General features: G+C 43.7%; 1 protein-coding gene across 3 annotated transcripts in view; it reads right to left on the bottom strand.

Moving 5' to 3' along the window:
- The window catches only part of lpp (LIM domain containing preferred translocation partner in lipoma), a 420,779-nt gene that overhangs the window by 255,577 nt on the left and 148,883 nt on the right, over window positions 1-16,319 (bottom strand). For all 3 annotated transcript variants that reach the window (XM_062976935.1, XM_062976933.1, XM_062976934.1), the window contains one exon: window positions 15,910-15,969. The gene's annotated coding sequence lies outside the window, so the exon portion shown is untranslated. The remainder of the gene's footprint in view (window positions 1-15,909; window positions 15,970-16,319) is intronic.

Genomic DNA, 16,319 nt, shown 5'->3' with positions numbered 1-16,319 from the left:
GCAAAGGAAAAGGGAGACAATTGCAAGAGAATAGATTCCATCAAGAAAGCAAATACATTTGCAAGACCTGAGCAAGAACAGTTGATGATGCTTGGAAGCCTTTCCTGTCTAAGATTTCCAGAAGTTGGAGTCAAAAAACAGAATTTGGTGCTTTAGTTCAGCCATGGGCAAACTTGGGTCCTCCAGGTGTTTTGGACTTCAACTCCCACAATTCCTAACAGCCTACCGGCTGTTAGGAATTGTGGGAGTTGAAGTCCAAAACACCCGGAGGACCCAAGTTTGCCCATGGCTGCTTTAGTCCTAAGGCCAACTGTTCTGCAAAGTCTTCAGACAGAGAAAACTTGCTGACTGAATGATGGGAGGCAAAGAAAATGCTCAGCCTCTCCAACAACACAAAAGCAATCTTATCTCCTCTTCCCTTAGGCAAAATAATGGTTCCTTCGGCAAGCAAATAGCAGGAATACAAAGAAACGGCACGGTCCTTATATAAGCAAAGCAAGAGGGATAAGGTGAAGTACAAGGCCACCGAGGATGAAAGGAAAGTATTAGCTAATACACAATGCAGGCAGAAGAAGCTCTGCAATCACTGCTGAGAGATTTAGCCAAATGCAGCATGTTTACTATAATAAACACACGGAAAATGGAAACACATTCCAAAATCAACAGGTGTTGAAACATCTAGCCATTACAAACAGATTGCTATATTTTACAGAATTGTAGGATGGTAGAATTGGAAGAGTCCCACAATGGCCAAGACACTATTCAAGCCCTCCTGACAGATGGCCACCCAGCTTCTGTTTGAAAGCCAACAGAGAAGGGAATGCCACCAGACTCAGAGGCAGCAGCATAGCCCACTGTGCAACACTTCCAAAGTTCTTCCTACAGGGTTGCTGTGAGTTTTCTGGGTTGCATGGCCATGTTCCAGAAGCATTCTCTCCTGAAGTTTCACCCACATCTATGGCAGGAATCCTCAGGCGTTCCAACAACCCTCACAACCTCTGAAGTCCCAAACGAAAGAGATTTTTGTGTTGACAAAAACTTTCATGGCTGGAATCGCTGTGAGTTTTCTGGGCTGTATGGCCATGTTCCAGAAGCATTCTCTCCTGACGTTTCACCCACATCTATGGCAGGCATCCTCAGAGGAACCTCAGGCGCTCCAACAGACCTCACAACCTCTGAAGTCCCAAACAAGAGAGATTTTTGTGTTGTCGAAGGCTTTCATGGCTGGAATCACTGGGTTGCTGTGAGTTTTCTGGGCTGTATGGCCATGTTCCAGAAGCATTCTCTCCTGATGTTTCACCCACATCTATGGCAGGCATCCTCAGAGGTTGTGAGGTCTGTTGAAACCTCTGAGGTTCCTCTGAGGATGCCTGCCATCGATGTGTGTGAAACATCAGGAGAGAATGCTTCTGGAATATAGCCATACAGCCTGGAAAACTCACAGCAACCCATTGATTCTGGCCATGAAAGCCTTCGACAACACATTCCTCCTAACGTTTACGCAGATCTCTTTTCCTCTGTTTTGAATTGTTTGCTCCATTGTGCAACACAAACCAAGCCTTGCCCGTTCCTCCTCAATGGGACATCTGAAGAGCTGTCATCACAGGGAGGAAGATAAAGCTCCAGATGATAAGAACAGAAGAAGCAGGTGCTAATGATCGGAAAGAGGCTCCTGACTAAAGAGTAAGAAGTCCTCCTTGACTGTGAGAGCTCTTTGAGGGTGGAGGAAACGCTCTCAGAAGGCAATGGACTCCTTCATTGTGGCTTCTTGCATTGGATAAAAGGGTGCTCAATATGCAATAAGGAGAAGGAGGAGAAAGAAGAGGAGGAGGAGTGAGGAAGAGGATGGAGAAGGCAGGCAGGAAGGAAGGAAGACAGATGGAGAGAGAAAAGAAGAAGAGGAAGAGAAGGCATGCAGGCAGATGGACGGAAGGAAGGAAGGAAGGAAGGAAGGAAGGAAGGAAGGAAGGAAGGAAGGAAGGAAGGAAGGAAGGAAGGAAGGAAGGAAGGAAGGAAGATGGAGGGAGAAAGGGAAGAAGAGGATGATGACAAAGATTAGGAAAAGGAGGAGGAAGAAAGAATGGAGGAAGGAGGTGGAGAAAAGAAGTAGAAAGAAGAGGAAAACGGAATGGAGAAAGAAGGAGGAAAGGGAGGAAGGAGGTATTGAGAAAGGAGGAAGGAGAAGGAGGAGAAAAAAAAGGAGAGGAGGAAAAGGAGGATGAAGGAGGGCCGGGCTGTGGCGCAGCTGGCTAGTAAACAGCTGCAATAAATCACTACTGACCAAGAGGTCACGAGTTCAAAGCCCGGGTCGGGTTAAGCCCCCGACCATTAAATAGCCCGGCTTGCTGTTGACCTATGCAGCCCCGAAAGACAGTTGCATCTGTCAAGTAGGGAAATTTAGGTACGCTTTATGCGGGAGGCTAATTTAACTAATTTACAACATCATAAAACTGCCAGCAAAACACGAGGAAAGGAATGAGGAAGTACAGCCATTAGTGGACAGAGAAGCAACAGCTCCCCCTGTGGTCGGAATCGTGAAGCTGGAACAAAAATGTTAAATGCCTCTGTGTCTGTCTATATATGTTGTTTGTCTGTTGGCATTGAATGTTTGCCATATATGTGTTCATTGTAATCCGCCCTGAGTCCCCTTCAGGGTGAGAAAGAAGGGCGGAATATAAATACTGTAAATAAACAAATAAATAAAGGAGGAGGAAGAAGAGGAGGAAGGAATAGTGACATAAGGAGGAGGAAGAGACAGGGGAGGAAGAAGAAGAGAGCTGAGAAGGAGAAAGAAGGAAGAGGGGTAAGAGGAAGAGAAGACAGGAATAAAGAAAGGAAGGAAGATGGAGGAGGGAGAAAGGATTATGGAGTAGGAGGATGAAGGAATGGGGAAGAAGGAGGAGGAAAAGGAGTAGAAAGAGGAGGAAGGGATGGAGAAAGGGGGAGGAGAAAAAGGAGGAAGGGGGGAGGAAGAAGAAGAGGAAGGGGAAGGATGAAGAGAAGGAGAAGGTGAGGAGAAAGTGTAGAAGGAAGAAGGGGAGGTGGAGAAAGGAAGAGGATGGAGAAGGCAGGAAGGAAGATGGAGGAGGGAGAAAAGGAAGAAGAGGAAGATTATATAGAGGAGGAAAAGGAGGAGGAGGAAGGAATGGAGAAAAAGGAGAGATGAGGTAGAACAGGAGGAGGAAGGACGAGGAAAAGGAAGAAGGGGAGGAGGAAGATGAATAGGGTTGAGAAGAAGGATTGGGAGAAAGAGGAGAAGAGGAATGTGGAGGAGGAAAGAGGATGGAGAAGACAAGCAGGAAGGAAGGAAGATGGAGGAGGGAGAAAGAAGAGGAGGAGGAAGAAGAAGAGGAAGATGGAGAAGACAGTAACGAAGATGGAGAGGGAGAAAAGGAAGAAGAGGAGGAGGGTGAAGAGGAGGACAAGGAAGAGAAGGAATGGAGACAGAAGAAAAAGGAAAAGGAGGAGGAAGAAGGAGGAAGATCATGCTCCCAGGGAAGTCCTGCTCCCCCTCTATTCCATCTTGGTCAGACCACACCTGGAATCACACTGCGTCCACTTCTGGGCATCGCAATTGAAGGGAGATGTGGACAAGCTGGAAAGCGTCCAGAGGAGGGCAACTGAAATGATTAAGGGTCTGGAGAACAAGCCCTATGAGGAGCGGCTTAAAGAATTGGGCATGTTTTAGCCTGCAGAAGAGAAGGCTGAGAGGAGACATGAGAGCCATGTACAAATACGTGAAGGGAAGTCATAGGGAGGAGGGAGCGAGCTTGTTTTCTGCTGCCCTGCAGACTAGGACACGGAACAATGGCTTCAAACTACAGGAAAGGAGATTCCACCTGAACATCAGGAAGAACTTCCTCACTGTGAGAAGGGCTGTTCGGCAGTGGAACTCTCTGCTGAAGAGTGTGGTGGAGGCTCCATCTTTGGAGGCTTTTAAGCAGAGGCTGGATGGCCATCTGTTGGGGTGCTTTGAATGCAGAATGGGGTTGGACTGGATGGCCCATGAGGTCTCTTTCAACTCTACTATTCTATGATTCTATGATTCTAAGATAAAGAGGAGAGGAGGAGAAAGTGTAGGAGGAAGAAGGGGAGGAAGGAGAAGGAAGCAAAAGAAGAGGAAGAAGAAAAGGAAGAGTGGGAAGAGGAAAGCAGGAGGAGTAGGAAGCCATTGCCATCTCTCTCCCAGGGTGAAATTCTGGCTAAAATAGAATCAAGCCCTGCAAAGAGGAGGAGAGGAAGAAGGAGGAAGGAGTGGAGAGAAGAAGGAAGGAGAAGTAAGGGAAGGTGAGAAGGATGAAGGGGAAGAAGAAGTGACGGGAGGAGGAGGAAAGTTGAGGAGGAGAAAAAGTAGAAAGGAGGGAGAAAGAGAAGGAGGTTGACACCCTATCTGCCATTTACTTATGGAGTCCCCGTTGATGAATCCCTATTAGTATTTGGACCTTCTCCCTGATCTTGCATGCAAGTTGATGCTATCACATGTATAACAGAAGCCATGGCTTCCATGTCAGCAAGATGGTCGCCCAGAAAAGTAACTTTTCCTGGAGGAAAAAGGAATATATTTTTCCTGCTTTTGCCCAGTTTATCTGAAACCAACTGAAAAGCCAGAGCAGCGGGAGAGGAAGATGGCAGACGGGGCCCGGAGACACGTTTGATGTAATAGCCATATGATTAGCAAAACTGTCACATCAAACTTTTTCCAGCAAAGTGAGAACACTCTGCCACTCCGTATTTTTATAAGTGACATTTGATTCATTACTGTAAATAGCAACCCATGTTCAATATTGTGACAAAGAACAGAACGGGGTTTATTTTAGAATGCTCTGTATCATATATGCATGTGTGCATATATATATATATATATAGGTTTTTTTATATATAAAGAAGAGATGATTTGGCAAGGATTTGAAGGCAGCACATTTTTTTGCCAACCAGCTGTACATTTGCTTCCCAAGAAAAACTTTCTGCCTACAGAAAGGCCGCTAAAAGTCATGAAGCATGCATCCCGACATTGATCCAGATGCAAAGAGTGTGAACTTTACAATCATAGGCTTACACAGTGGTAGTGCAAAACCATCAGATGCAAAGAGCGTGAATTTACACTCATAGGCTTACACAGTGGTAGTGCAAATCCATCAGATGCAAAGAGCGTGAATTTACACTCATAGGCTTACACAGTGGTAGTGCAAATCCATCAGATGCTAAGTGTTGTGGTTCAGTCTGATGATGAAAGGGGATTTGGGTTTCAGCAGCTTGATCCAGGAAATTTGGAAGGCTCAGAAATGCAGGCTGATCAGGGGAATGTGGAAAGCAGGGACGCTGAAGTTAGTGATAAGGGTGACCTTTCGCAGGATTTTGAACACTGTCAACATCAACAAAGTCCAGATGGCTCTGGCAGTGAGGCGGAAGAGTTCTCCTTAGATAGAAACACTAGATTGGTCCCAGGCGTTCCATGAGAATCGCGGGCAAGAGTGTGGGAGCCAAAGCTCAGTGGAATGTGTTTCTAGCTTGCAAGAATGGTTAAAAAGAGGTGAAATTGGGGAAGATTTCAGACAGAGCAAAATTGTTTGTGGAAGCTTAACTCTTGCCTCGTCTCGGTTCATGGAAATATATCTTCACTTCGTTTCATGCCTAGAATTTGTGTTTGGATTATATTTTTGAAGCTCATGCTACCTTGTTTCTCCAGGAATGTTATGCTATTTAATGGATTTTGAACTATTATCTACGAAGACTTTGAACTGTGTTCTGTAGATTGCCTTTGCAATCGGATTATTCCTTTCTTTAACTGCTTTTTATTAAGTTTTTTGCTATCTTTTATGAATAAACTGAAAAAACCAAGTCTGCTGTGGTGGAGTGTGTGTTAGAGCAAGGTGAACCAGTGCTGAGGTGCAACACTAAGAGTGTGAACTTTACACTCATAGGCTTACAGAGTGGTAGTGCAAATCCATCTTACGAGTGAAGTGCAAAACCGTGCAACCAGTGGAAAATGTGTGCATAAGGTCCAATGTGCATGCATCATGGCAGCACATGTATAACAAATCTCTCTCTCTCTCTCTCTTACACACACACTCTCTCTCTGTCTCTGTGTGTGTGTGTGTCTTATATGTTTTACACAAGCACACACTTGATAGATCAAGTCTATCCTAAACTCTGAGATATTAGATTCCAGCCTTCTTCTATTTCAATCTCTGGTCTAGCCTTTCTAGCTCTCTAGTTCCCTCTTGTGGTTGCATATAAGAGCTACAGTGTGAGGCTCATTTTTGGAGTCATGGTCCCAAAAGGATTGGATTTTTCAATTGAAACCTGGCCATGAACTTAAGTTGGAGAATGAAGTATCCATGTACCATATTTGGTCCAGATCCATCAAGCCATGTTGGAGTTCTTGTGGAACAAATAAACATACATACTTTGACCTTTATCTATATAGACTTGCTATAGATATAGCAAGATAGATATTTTGCTGCACACCCCACAGGGGAATTTTTTGCAATTGAAATCTAAGTTTCCTAGTAGGGTAATTCTGGTTGAGCCTTTTCCCTTTAAGGTGCCTTCCTCTTCTCCTCTTGCCTTCCACTTTTCCAAGCCTTATTGTCTTTTCTGGCGAGTCCTTTCTTCTCAGGCTTAGTCATCTTGGCTTCTAGGGAGCATTCACGTTTCACTTCATTTCAGACTCATTTATTGGTATTTTGAGCATACAAAGTTATCCACAGAACTCTCCTCCAGCACCACATTCCAGTCTTATTTTTCTGTCTGCTCTTTTCCATTCTCCAATGTTCACAATCATATGCAGAAATCTGAAATATATTCAGATTTCTTTATCATTTAGCTATTGCATTTGTTTTAATCTATAATTTGGACTCAGTCTCAATTGGAGGGGGATATAATGTAAGCCGCTTTGAGTCTCATTGTTGGGAGAGAAAAGCAGGGTATAACTATTAATACTACTAGGGCCAGTCAACACTTCCTAAACAGAGGATGCCTCCAGGCAACAAAGGTCAGGCTACCCTTATGCTCTACTGATGGACTTTGCAGCTGCAAGGCCACTCAATGCTATTCAAGCTTGCTAATTGCAACATTCACACTTGCTCTAAATAGACAAGTTCTTTCTTTTTCCCACCCTGGACATTATTCCACACACACACACACACACACACACACACACATATATATACACACACTAGCTGTGCCCGGCCACGTGTTGCTGTGGCGTTGTCTGGTGGTGTTGGTGAGAAATTGTTGAGGTAGACAAAACTACGGTTAGGTGGATCTGTAATTGGCTAAGCGAATGAACCCAAAGGGTGCTCACCAATGCGTCGTCTTCATCTTGGAAAGAAGTCACGAGTGGAGTGCCGCAGGGCTCCGTCCTGGGCCCGGTTCTGTTCAACATCTTTATTAACGACTTAGACGAAGGGTTAGAAGGCACGATCATCAAGTTTGCAGACGACACAAAACTGGGAGGGATAGCTAACACTCCAGAAGACAGGAGCAGAATTCAAAACGATCTTGACAGACGAGAGAGATGATTGGCCGAAACTAACAAAATGAAGTTCAACAGGGACAAATGCAAGATACTTCACTTCGGCAGAAAAAATGGAAATCAAAGATACAGAATGGGGGACGATGCCTGGCTTGACAGCAGTGTGTGCGAAAAAGACCTTGGAGTCCTCGTGGGGAACAAGTTAAACATGAGCCAACAATGTGATGCGGCTGCTAAAAAAGCCAATGGGATTCTGGCCTCATCAATAGGGGAATAGCGTCTAGATCCAGGGAAGTTATGCTCCCCTCTATTCCGCCTTGGTCAGACCACACCTGGAATCACACTGAGTCCAATTTTGGGCACCACAGTTGAAGGGAGATGTTGACAAGCTGGAAAGCGTCCAGAGGAGGGAGACTAAAATGATTAAGGGTCTGGAGAACAAGCCCTATGAGGAGCGGCTTAAAGAGCTGGGCATGTTTAGCCTGCAGAAGAGAAGGCTGAGAGGAGACATGAGAGCCATGTACAAATACGTGAAGGGAAGTCATAGGGAGGAGGGAGAGAGCTTGTTTTCTGCTGCCCTGCAGACTAGGACGCAAGGGAACAAGGGCTTCAAAGTACAGGAAAGGAGATTCCACTTGAACATCAGGAAGAACTTCCTCACTGTGAGAAGGGCTGTTCTGCAGTGGAACTCTCTCCCCCGGGCCGTGGTGGAGGCTCCTTCCTTGGAGGTTTTTAAGCAGAGGCTGGATGGCCATCTGTCGGGGGTGCTTTGAATGCGATTTCCTGCTTCTTAGCAGGGGGTTGGACTAGATGGCCCATGTGGTCTCTTCCAACTCTACTATTCTATGATTCTATGATTCTATGATTCTAGTGTTGGTATTGAATGTCTGTTGTATGGCTGTCTTTATGTTTAGTATACACACTGAAGTGGATTATATGGCAGTGTGGAGTCAAGATAATCCAGTTCAAAGCAGATAATATAAGATTCTAAATGGGTTATATAGATGTGGAAGGGCCTTGAGTCTACACTGCCATATAATCCAGTTAAAATCTGATAATCTGTGGAAAAGGCCTAAGTCTTCTTGTCCCCTGGGCTGAGTAGGTTTGCTAGGAGACCAAGTGGGCGGAGCTTAGCCTTCTAACTGGCAGCAATTGAATAAAAACTATTATTCCTCTCCCTGTAATTAGGACTTTATTTTTCTTTTCTTTTTGTTGTATCAACCTAGAACCGTGAATGATGGGTTGTGTTGTCAAATTTCGAGGTTGGGGGGCCTGTAGTTTTGTTGTTTTGTCCGCTGCCCTGATGCCATCACTCTTTTATATATATAGATACACACACACACACACACACACACACACACACTCCACTTGACTCACTGCCAGCATAACCTCTGAAGATGCCATTAGCCACAGATGCAGGTGAAATGTCAGGAGGGAATGCTGCTGGAACGTGACCATACAGCCCGAAAAACTCACGGCAACCCATTGATTCCAGCCACAAAAGCCTTCAACAATACTAATGATATAATAAGATAAAGTTTGTTGCTGTGTGCCTTCAAGTCTTTTCCAACTTTGGAAACCCAAACCCAGCCTTATAGTTGGGTTTTCTGGGGCTGAGAGTATGTGACTCACCTAACTTCACCTGATGGGTTTCCACGACCAAATTGGGATTCGAATTGTGTTCTCCAACAGCATTGTTGGATACTCAAACTACTGCACCCAGATGGTACTCCAAAATGAAGTGGATGAGGATGAAAATGTTCCCATCCTGTTCTTGGAAACCTAGTACTACACAGAGAATCAACTCTGCGTCTTTCTTTCACCTCCTAAGGTGCATTTTCACAAAAGAATCAATGCAGTTTGACACCAATTTAATTGCTATGGCTCAATGTTTTGGAATCCTAGGAGATGTAGTTTGGTGAGTGACCAACACTCTTTGGCAGAGGAGGGCTTGCAAAACTCCAGCTTCCAGGATTCCACAGCATTGAGCCATAGCTGTTAAAGTGGTATCAAACTGCATTCATTCTGCAGTGTAGATGTGCCCACACTCTGCTTATATTTTCACCATGTGATGCCTGCAAACTCCCGTCCGTCTCGCAGTCTGCCACTTTGGAGACTATCTTGCCGGAGACATAAACGGAGCCGTGGTGGTGGGCCAGCCAGACATCCAAAGCAGACTGGCAAACGCTCTAATCTGTCCGTTCTTCATCAATATGCTTTTCCTGAAAGGGACCATATGCTTCCCTGGAGCTCCCCATATGGTTTCGAGGAAGACGACGAAGCAAGAGGAAATGGCAATATTTGGTTAGTCACAAGCCACGGAGCAGCACGGGTTTTTGGCAACGGGAGGAGATGGAGGGGAGAGCATCGCAGGCAGAACAAGAATGCACTTCAATCTTGGATTCAATCTTGGAGAATAAATGCACTTTGGCACTGTGGTAGCCAGAGGCGGTCCAACCATAAGGCGAACTAGGCACTTGCCTGTGGCGCCATCGTCCCGGGGGCACCATCGTCCTGGGAGGAGGGCACCACTCTCCACCTCCTTCTCTTCCGGGCCTTCTGGCCAGCGCGGACCCACCTTCGCAACACGCAAGCCCACCTTTGGGGCCTTCAGAGATTGTGAGGTCTGTGGGAACTTAGAAGCTAGGTATGTGGGGTTTATATATCTGTAGAAGGTCCAGGGTGGGAGAAAGAACTCTTCTTTGAAGCAGGTGTGAATGTTGTAATTAATCACCTTGATTAGCATTTAATGGCCCTGTGGCTTCAAGGCCTGGCTTCTTCTTGCCTGGGAGAATCTTTTTTTGGGAGGAGTTAGCTGTCCCTGATTGTTTACTGTCTGGGTTTCTTCTGCTTTCAGAGTGTTGTTCTTTATTTATTGTCCTGATTTTAGAGGGTTTTTTTCAATACTGAGGGCTATCTGGGTTATCTAAGTCCACACTGCCCTATATCCCTGTTCAATGTTTAGTGCTAAATTTGCAAATATAGTAATTCCTACATAACATAAACCATGTATTGAACTGCTTTTTCTATTGATTTGTTGTAAAACATGATGTTTTGGTGCTTAATTTGTAAAATCATAATGTAATTTGATGTTTAATAGGCTTTTCCTTTATCTTTCCTTATTATCCAACATTTTCGCTTATCCAACGCTTTTATTTTTCAGTGATTGGTTTGGGGGGGGGCGCCAAAATTCTGTTCGCCTACACTTGAAAACTACCTAGGGCCGGCTCTGGTGGTAGCTCAATGATATGAAATCTTGGGAGTTGTAGTTTGACAAAGGCTTTGATCTTCTCAAGAGCAAATAAAGCCTGAACTCTCCAAATGAGCCAAGATGACTCAAGGGTCCAACTATTAGAACTAATGCACTTTGGCACCACTTTAACTGTCACAGCCCAATGCTATGGAGTGATGCTGGGATGTATAGTTTACACTCTTTGGCAAAAAAGGCTAAAGGCCACATGAAGCTACAAATCCTAGGATTCCATAGCATTGAACCACTGTAATTTTAAGTAGTATTAATTCTTCACTTCAACCGTTGAGGCATATTCTACACCGCAGAATAAATGCACTTTGGCACCACTTTAACTGTGATAGCTCAATGCTATGAAATCCTGGGAGTTGTAGTTTGACAAAGGCTTTGATTTTCTCAAGAGCAAATAAAGCCTAAACTCTCCAAATGAGCCAAGATGACTCAAGGGTCCAACTATTAGAACTAATGCACTTTGGCACCACTTTAACTGTCACAGCCCAATGCTATGGAGTGATGCTGGGATGTATAGTTTACACCCTTTGGCAGAGAAGGCTAAAGGCCACATGAAGCTACAAATCCTAAGATTCCATAGCGTTGAACCATCACAATTTTAAGTAGTATTAATTCTACAATCTATATATATAAATGAGTGATGACATCACAGCGACCAACAAAACAACAAAACTACAGGCCCCCCAACCTCAAAATTTGATAACACAACAAAACACTAAAATCAGAATATATAAAAATTAATGTGGTATAATAACACAGAACAATAAAATCTCTAAAATCAGAACAATAGACATAGAACAACACTCTGAAAACTGGGGAATTCCACACAGGAAACAATCAGGGCCAGCTAACACCTCCCAACAAATATTCCCATCATCAAAGTCTGGCAAATCCTCTGTTTTCTCAGGGCCATAGACAGTAGAAGCACATAAAATATCGCAAAGAACACCACTCTGAAAACAAGGGAATTCCAGACAGGAAACAATCAGGGCCAGCTAACACCTCCCAACAAAACATTCACTCAGGGAGGAAACAGCCAGGCTTTAAAGCTGCAAGGCCATTACATCCTAATCATTTTTCCTAATTGCAGCATTCATACTTGCCTCCAATAGACAAAAAAACCAATCAGAAATATTGTATATTCACAACCTTTAGGAAATAATATCCCCTGATGGCGCAGCGTGTTAAGTGCTGAGCTGCTGAACTTCTGGACCGAAAGGCCGCAGGTTTGAATTGGGGGAGCGGAGAGAGCCCCCACTGTTAGCCCCAGCTTCTGCCAACCCAGAAGTTCAAAAGCATGCAAATGTGAGTGCGTCAATAGGAACTGCTCCGGCGGGAAGGTAACGCCGCTTCATGCAGTCATCCCACATGACCTTGGAGGAGTCTACGGACAACGCCGGCTCTTCGGCTTAGAAATGGAGATGAGCACCAACCCCCAGAGTCAGGGGAAAACGTTTACCCTTTACCTTAACTACCACCAATTCCTCAATACTTTATTTCCCATACCACCATACTTCGCCACAGCAACGCGTGGCCGGGCACAGCTAGTATTAAATAAATGCAAACTTTTTAGCACTTTAAATTCAATTTGCAGTAATTGGAGTAAGCTGAAAGCACTGAAGGATACCTCTAGACAGATGGCTGGATGGCCATCTGTCAGGAGGGCTCAGATTGTGTCTCCTTGTTTGGCAGAAAGAGGTTGGACTAGATGACCCTTGGGATCTCTTGCAATGCCTATGATTCGAAGTCATAAACATGATGCCACAGGACAACAAACAACAACAGCAGCAATGGAAGAGGAAACGGGTTCGGGGAGTGAGTTCAAGCAAAACACGGCCATAACAATGACGAGAAGTGACCGACAACCGGACCCTTGTCTCTGCTTGTCATCCTCCAAGCGAGTGTCAAGAGAGCAAAACAAGCGAGAGCAAGAGAGCTGCAAAATATCTGTATCCCAGCAACTAGCGAGCGACAGCCTTGGACCAAATTCTGACGCACTTTTATTAATTCCCCGTCTGCTTTTCCCCTCTTGCCTTTTAATTAATACCCACAATTGCCTGTAATAGACAGGGTACTTGAATGACAAAGAAGTCTGCTTCTCTTTGCAATTTACAGGTTGAGCAAAAGGACAAAAACAAAAACAGCAAAGCCAAAATCCCTACCAGAAAAAGAGAAACATTTGGGTGCCACAGGTGGAGGACTCTCACTTATGACTTAATGACCACTCCAACTAACTTTGCAAGACTTGGAAATTATTATTAATAATTATTAATTATTATTATTAATTATTATTATTAATTATTATTATTACAAAGGCTGGATGGCCATCTGTTGGGGGTGATTTGATTGTGCTTTTCCTGCATGGCAGAAGAAGGTTGAACTGGATGGCCCCTGGGGTTTCTTTGATTATTATTATCATTCTCATTCTTCTTCTTCTTCTTCTTCTTCTTCTTCTTCTTATTATTATTATTATTATTATTATTATTATTATTATTATTATTTTATGACAAAGCAAACAAGATAGATATTATTATTATTATTATTATTATTATTATTATTATTATTATTATTATTTATTACAAAAGCCGGGTGGCGATCTGTTGGGGTTGCTTTGATTGTGCTTTTCTGGCACGGCAGAAGAGGGCTGGACTGGATGGCCCCTGGGATTTCTCCTATTATTATTATTATTATTATTATTATTATTATTATTATTATTATTATTACAAAAGTCGGGTGGCAATCTGTTGGGGTTGCTTTGATTGTGCTTTTCTGGCATGGCAGAAGAGGGCTGGACTGGATGGCCCCTGGGATTTCTCCTATTATTATTATTATTATTATTATTATTATTATTATTATTACAAAAGCCGGGTGGCGATCTGTTGGGGTTGCTTTGATTGTGCTTTTCTGGCACGGCAGAAGAGGGCTGGACTGGATGGCCCCTGGGATTTCTCCTATTATTATTATTATTATTATTATTATTATTATTATTATTATTACAAAAGTCGGGTGGCAATCTGTTGGGGTTGCTTTGATTGTGCTTTTCTGGCACGGCAGAAGAGGGCTGGACTGGATGGCCCCTGGGATTTCTCCTATTATTATTATTATTATTATTATTATTATTATTATTATTATTACAAAAGTCGGGTGGCAATCTGTTGGGGTTGCTTTGATTGTGCTTTTCTGGCATGGCAGAAGAGGGTTGGACTGGATGGCCCCTGGAATTTCTGCTATTATTATTATTATTATTATTATTATTATTATTATTATTATTATTATTTTATGACACAGCAAACAAGATAGATATGCTGGATTTCATATCACAAAATCACAAGTCCAACACTTCCCAAGTGTCTAGGACTGTGTGATGTATTTTCGGATGATGCGCGCGGATCCCGGTAGGGTGATTATTATTTATTATTATCATTCTCCTCCTCCTCCTCCTTCTTCTTCTTCTTCTTCTTCTTCTTCTTCTTATTCTTATTATTATTATTATTATTATTATTATTATTATTATTATTATTATTATTATTATTACAAAGGCTAGATGGCCATCTGTTAGGGGTCCTTTGATTGTGCTTTTCTTGCATGGCAGAAGGGAGTTGGACTGTATGGCTTCTGAGCCCTTCCAATGAAATACTGTTAAGTTTATGTTGGTTAGAATTGTTCTTCATGTTAAATATTGTATTGTTAATTCCCTCTTTTCTTGCACTATGTGAATTAGTTCACATAAACACTTTTTATCCATCTGCCACTGGCCCAGCCCTTGCCTGCTGTATATATATATATACACACACACACACTATATAATGTAATGTATACTATAATATAGAAGCATTTCTTGGGGCTCCACGAGAAACTTTTGCTTCAAAAACAGCTCTGCGGCTGAAAAAATTTAAGAGCCCCTTCTCCTATGAAATGCACCAATGCCGGATGACTTGGAAACAGTTCATGGGAAAGGGATCTCGAAGTGGAACGTGAGCCCAAAAATGTCATGCTGCAGCTTAAAAGACCAATGCGATTCAGAGCTGCAACAAGAGGAGTATTGTGTCGAGATTGAGAAAAGTCATAGTCCCACTTTATTCTGCTTTGGTTTGACTGCCATAACAGGCATGGCTCAGTTCTATGTAACTATGTATGTGTGATGTCTCATGGGCCTTGTAGTCCCGTTCCTAGTACTATTGTGGCAGATGAGGAGGAAAACATGGGATTTCCACCGGTTCAGCCAGAATCGGAGCCCCTGCACCTGGAGGATGTTTGCCCTCAAGAAGTCAGCCAAACAAGCCTTGGGCAGAATTCTCCCCCGTTTTCTCGAAAGGACAATTATAATAGAGATAGAGGCGCTAGGGAGGCGAATCGCCGGAGCCTCAGAATCGCAGCCAAACAATTAGCTGATTAGGTCTGCTTCCCTTGGGAAATTCTAAGGAGTCATGCATCTGGACGGAGTTGGGTTTCACTTCTCGTTCTCCAGGGAAAGTGTTCTTCTGGCGGGAAACGAGACCCTATTTAGGTGTTTTACCGCGAAGGAAACCTTGCGGAGTCAACTCGTCAGCTGGAGGAGTGAGATCGTGTGTGGACTACACAACTCCAGTTCCTTGTTTCCAGGACCAAGTTCCAAGCCTGCCTTGTTCCCCGGACCTCGCCACGGACCTTGTTCTTGCTTCTTGTTTTGCCTCGTATCAAGTCTTGTTTTGCCAAGAATCTAGTTTGTTCTCTAGCCTTGTTGTCAAGCTTCTATGGACTAAAAGACCTTGTCATCTCCCCACACTTGGCAAAGTGTGTGTTTCGGTTATTGGATTATAACTTTGGACTTTAATATCACATATTGGACATCATTTTACTGGACTAAATTTGGCCTTTCCTGAAAGGTCTACTTCTGAACTATATTCTTCACTTGTTTTTTATATTCCTTTAATAAAGATATTAGATAGAGTCTGGCCTCTGCGTATGGTTATTGGTGCTCCGTAGCCTGGGTCCTGACAGTATGTTGTACTTTGGCAAGGTCTATAGCAGCCATGGGCAAACTTCGGCCCTCCAGCTGTCCCGGGCAGTCAAAGTGTTGTCAAACTGCATTCATTCTACAGTTTAGATGTACCCCATGATTCAGGCAACCAGTTGAGCAGCCCCAAGATTTCCTAATTATTTGTGGTGACACTATAGCTGTCCATCTTACCTCCGTATATAAGGTCCTCACCCAAGAAGGCCAACCTTCACCGGCAACGTTTGAGGAAACCTGTGAACAGAAGCACAAAAAAACATAGTTGGATTACGATCAGGTTTCAGGGTTGGATTAAAGTCCATGATGGAGTGCCAGAGAAGAAATTATTGTGTTTATTCGGTTGCTGTGAGTTTTCCGGGCTGTCTGGCCATGTTCCAGAAGCATTCTCTCCTGACGTTTCACCCACATCTATGGCAGGCATCCTCAGAGGTTGTAAGGCTTGTTGGAAACTAGGCAAATGGAGTTTGTTCAGATCTCTGAACAAACCTTTGAGGATGCTTGCCACAGATGCAGGCGAAACGTCAGGAGAGAATGCTTCTGGAACATGGCCATACAGCCTGGAAAACTCACAACAACCCAGAGAT

Source organism: Anolis carolinensis, chromosome 3 (assembly GCF_035594765.1).
Source record: "Anolis carolinensis isolate JA03-04 chromosome 3, rAnoCar3.1.pri, whole genome shotgun sequence".
Taxonomy (NCBI): Eukaryota; Metazoa; Chordata; class Lepidosauria; order Squamata; family Dactyloidae; genus Anolis; species Anolis carolinensis.
Note: the sequence above shows the minus strand (reverse complement) of the source record. Positions and strands in the feature narration are given on the sequence as shown.